Below are 5,000 nucleotides of genomic sequence, written 5' to 3'. Positions count from 1 at the left end.
ACAATACAAAGCACATAAAATTATATGAAACTCAAAAAAAATCATTCACTGTATAAATAATGCCACAACTCTGAACATGTAATAAAGAAAAAATATTAGGAAAGATACAGTAATATTTGTGCTGATATTTGGAAACTTTTTTTTTACCATCTATTTTCAAAATTATTATACAATATCAAATGATATGCATCAGTGCATTCACAAAATATAATATCTGCACAAACTAACAAGGAATAGTAAAGTAAAAAAAATCCCAACACAAGAATAAAAAAAGTATAGACTCTAAATAAGATTGAAGCCATGGGAAGAAAAAGTTACTCCCATAACATATATCAGCGAGCACCAAATTTATTAGAAAAACGTGAGCCAAAAGTGCAACACCAGTCAGGACCCCATACCCTGAGTTATCATTAACCAAAGGTGGAAATATCAACTATTAACTGTGATGGAATAATGAGCAACTTAATTCAAGTTCAGTCATACTAAAGAGGATTTTTTGCTAAGAAACATTACAACAATCTATCATCATTGATACAAGAAGCAATGGTTATAGTTATCTAAATACAGAGAAAAAAAGACTGAAAAGACACTCTTACATTATTCCTAATATCAGAAAATGGCATTAAATGAAAGTGATGTGATTTATTAAACTATATTTCTTGGTCTAGTTCTGCAGCACATGGTCATCCACGTACTGCATTGTCTTTGGAAACATAATACCTATCAGTTATAAAACTTCAAAATTAAAGTTGGCAATCAAAACACACATGGAAATCTGACACACAGAAAAGGAATATAGTTTCTGCACCATATAATCATATCCCCACACATGTATTACCAACTAGGATAGAAATAGCAATAGATTCAGAATCATATTGGAAAATAGTAAATGTCTGAACATGAAGGACTCAGTATGACAATAGTACATAAACAGTAAACACCCAAAAATGGATAAATAAAGACTCAGAACTGCATCAAGTGCTGAGTCTGTCCCTCATCTTGTTCATTAGATTAAGAAGGAAAAAATAACAAGTCTAAAACTTTTTTTTCTTATCTCAGCAGTGAGTGTTACTACTATATTACTCATAAGCATTGTGAATTGAGTTGAACTATTCTCTTCTAGATCTATGAATTTTAAAAATTTGCTAGGGATGCAGAGACTAAATGAAAATAAATAGTCTACAATGCAAACAGCTTCAAGATTTGGATATATTATGCCAATAAAAGCTCAAGGATGGCAACTGCTCACAATCTATCACTATGAAAAGGAATGTCCTTATTTCTGTTGTCATGTCTCTAAAACAGATAAGACTGTAGTATGATTAAATAATCATAAATAGTGGACTGTCAATATAACAAGTGTTAATGCATAACAAAGCATGAGGAGATAGATAGTTTGGGTATACAAAGATCTTTCAATCTTTGTTTCCAAATGATCTAAGATTAAGTACAAAAATACATAACTTTTTTTTACACCCCAACACATTCAATATGAAATAATGCAAATAAATTACAAAAAACTAAAAACTCTAAATGGAATGCATTTTCTGAGATAAGGAAGCTTAAAAAAGAAACTTTTTTGAAAACATAACAGCAAGAAAACCTGAGTAAACACAATCCTGTGCTGTCCTGGTTTTCTCTTCCTTTTATACCTTGAGACTACACATGTAGATCCATAAAACATGTCAAAGCTAAGGACAACTGCCAGAGTTCAATACAAAATCCTTGTATGATAAATGTATGGAATGGATATCAATAAATAGTAACTTTGCTAAGTTATGCTCCTAAGCTTCATGACTTTATCTGTAATATTGAAAATGTTATGCAACCTTTATGGCTGTTGTGTTAAGAAAAATATGAAGTGATATGAAAAACAGGAATTTTACCTTCTTATTCTAAACTCCGTCAGGAATGTTAATGAATATTGCCAACATGAACTGATAGACATACTCATATTGATATTATCATATAACCTTTGTTGTCATTTTCCTGTCTCTTACTACTCATACTGGTCAGTGACTAACAATAAACATTTATCATATTATATATATACTTTATGTTAAAAAAATAAAAAATCATAAATCACCTATAATTCTTACATGTAATTGACATCAGATAAAACATGATCACAGTAATAACAAAATTTCATAAAACCCCTAAAACATTGAATAAGTAATGAAAAGAATGTTTTACACAACTGATTATTCACCTGTACGAGATCAAGGAAAATCTGTATTCTATTTGTATGAAGGAAAACTTTCAGTACACATAACTCTCAGCTATAATTATTTAGCTGTTACACACCAACACTATCAATGATGGTCATTTTTATGGCAGGTATTGAAGCTTACAGGTCTCAATGTAGTTCATGTTTACCATATACATGTGATATATGTACTCTTTTCTTTAATAAGGTAATCTAAGCTAACAAAAAAGCCTTCTATCTTAGAGAAATCACAGTATCTAAAACAAATATCAGTTAAAAAAATAAGAAGGAAAAAGAGGAACTAAAGATATTTGATTCAGTTTGGGGAACAGACTTGCTTCATTCCAATTACATACTTTTTCTATCATACCCTTGATCTGATTCATTCACTGTATGGTTGTGGAAGTTCACATGTGAGTGTATATGTACATAAATCTACTGAAGTACTCAGAAATGACTTTGGTGGATTTCATATACTGAATATATAAATACCTTTTTTTTCAGTGCAGAATAAATGATTTGCTCACAAATTTAAAACACACATCACACAGGGTGACATCTCACCCGTGGGATGATGCTAAAGAGGAAGCTATATATAGCTTTCTTTGTATCCATAAAATCAAATGGAAATATTCTAAGGTACAGTATCTTGAGGATACACATATCAATAATAGTTTCAAGAAATGGTCTTTTATGTCACAACAGCCTGCATGCTTTTAGATATAATAACAAAATCCAACTCCAAATATGATACAAATAGCTGGCTTTTCCACATCTACAAATGCAATATCACATTCATCTTGACTGATAGAAGTTGGACTCAAATATAATTCCACGGAAAAATACTCTGGACTTCAAATTAATACTAAACAACATTCCTATCACTCATAAGAAAACACAATCAAAATAAATAAATGAAAGATCTGTATACATTCAAGTAAACACGGCATCACACTTGGATATAGGATCGCTGGAATAAACCTCATGACAAACAGAAAATCCTAAGTTTTAGTGTGAGTATGAGTTTCATGACATCAGTGCATAGGAAAATTTGTCTGTAAGTGATAGAGAGAGACAGAGAGAGAGAGAGTGAGTGAGTGAGTGAGTGAGAGAGTGAGTGAGTGAGTGAGTGAGTGAGTGAGTGAGTGAGTGAGTGAGTGAGTGAGTGAGTGAGTGAGTGAGTGAGTGAGTGAGTGAGTGAGTGAGTGAGTGAGTGAGTGAGTGAGTGAGTGAGTGAGTGAGTGAGTGAGTGAGTGAGTGAGTGAGTGAGTGAGTGGGTGAGTGTGCGTGAGTGAGTGAGTGAGTGTGCATGTGTGTGTGCGTGTACATGTTTGCATGCACCTGCATGTGTGTATGTGTATGTGAGTGTGAGTGTGAGTGTGAATGTGAGTGTGAGGGTGAGTGTGAGTGTGAGTGTGAGTGTGAGTGTGAGTGTGAGTGTGAGTGTGAGTGTGAGTGTGAGTGTGAGTGTGAGTGTGAGTGTGAGTATGAGTGTGAATGTGAGTATGCATGTGAGTGTGAGTGTGAGTGTGCTTGTGCATGTATGTGTGTGTGTGTGTGTGTGTGTGTGTGTGTGTGTGTGTGTGTGTGTGCGTGTGCGTGTGCGTGTGCGTGTGCGTGTGCGTGTGCGTGTGCGTGTGCGTGTGCGTGTGCGTGTGCGTGTGCGTGTGCGTGTGCGTGTGCGTGTGCTTGTGGGTGTGCGTGTGCGTGTGTGGGTGTGGGTGTGGGTGTGGGTATGCATGTGCATGTCTTAATGCAGAGGTAACCAAGAAAATGAATATGAATGTAACATGTTTTGACATATGAGTGTGAATGCGCATTTAAACCTTACATTCCCATAATAAAGCATAATTTCAAACATACAAAAAGATCCCCTGACCTGATATACAATCATCAAAGACCATCAATCTGGTCTCATAAACACTACCACTAATTAAGACTGATATCACAGCGCATAGAACATAACAAACGTGCAACAAATATTAAAGTCTGAATAAAACTTACAATGGAAATAAAATTGTGCCTGGTTTCAAGATTCACAAAAATCAGTGAGGGTATATCATACAAATATTATGCAAGTTTTTACCTTACATTGTTTGATAAATGCAATCTAATTAAGCTAAAAAGAAATTTTAATCACAATTGCTCATATTTTGCCAACATACATAAGTAACTGGAGACTGAACAAAACTGTAGCACTGTCAAGAGCCTAACTCTAAATACTGCAGCCTATTGTGTCATCTGAGTTTTATGGAATATTACTGTTAAGTCATTCATAACGGACAGTAACATTTCCTACTTTATATCAACAAAGAATGACCAACAAGAAAATTTAATATATTAACAGTGCACTGTAGTACTTTCAAGATTTACACCAAATGATGCACCTTCATATTAGAAGCTCTCTGTCTTACTATAATGTAATGTCATTACTGTTAAGTAACTCTGCCACTCAACAGTAATAAAGACAGTATACAAAGCAGTAACATATTCATATAAAAAGGTGTGATGAACTCACCCTTCCAAGAGGAGCTAAAAGCTAAGCAGATATCTTGATTACAGCAGACTTTCTTTGGTCTATTGCATCACCTTTTTTCATCTTGTGAAGTTGGTGGACATTGCTGAAGTTGATGTTATAGAGTAATAACATTGTGCTAATTATACTGCCTATGAAATGTACTGTTGTATTCACATGTATTAGAAGACTTCTTTTATTTGACTGTCAAAATCATTTTCAGATAAGACAAAAATGCAGTACTTCTTTTAAACAGATATGTTCAGTACATCCAGATTA

The 5,000-nt window shown here is 33.8% G+C and overlaps 2 protein-coding genes across 6 annotated transcripts in view; one reads left to right on the top strand and one right to left on the bottom strand.

Annotated features, from left to right (window-relative positions):
* LOC122254489 (uncharacterized) overlaps window positions 1–3,036 on the top strand; it is an 11,953-nt gene extending 8,917 nt beyond the window's left edge. For all 3 annotated transcript variants that reach the window (XM_043018179.2, XM_043018176.2, XM_043018177.2), the window contains exon 6: window positions 1–3,036. This exon is cut by the window's left edge and continues 2,648 nt beyond it. The gene's annotated coding sequence lies outside the window, so the exon portion shown is untranslated.
* LOC122254487 (core alpha-(1,3)-fucosyltransferase) overlaps window positions 1–5,000 on the bottom strand; it is a 155,426-nt gene that overhangs the window by 87 nt on the left and 150,339 nt on the right. For all 3 annotated transcript variants that reach the window (XM_043018173.2, XM_086536234.1, XM_086536235.1), the window contains one exon: window positions 1–5,000. This exon is cut by the window's left edge and continues 87 nt beyond it; it is cut by the window's right edge and continues 922 nt beyond it. The gene's annotated coding sequence lies outside the window, so the exon portion shown is untranslated.

The sequence above is a fragment of the Penaeus japonicus genome, unplaced genomic scaffold (assembly GCF_977035675.1).
Source record: "Penaeus japonicus unplaced genomic scaffold, GWHDUDI00000001_assembly GWHDUDI00000004, whole genome shotgun sequence".
Classification (NCBI taxonomy): domain Eukaryota; kingdom Metazoa; phylum Arthropoda; class Malacostraca; order Decapoda; family Penaeidae; genus Penaeus; species Penaeus japonicus.
This window is presented reverse-complemented; position numbering and strand designations above follow the sequence as displayed.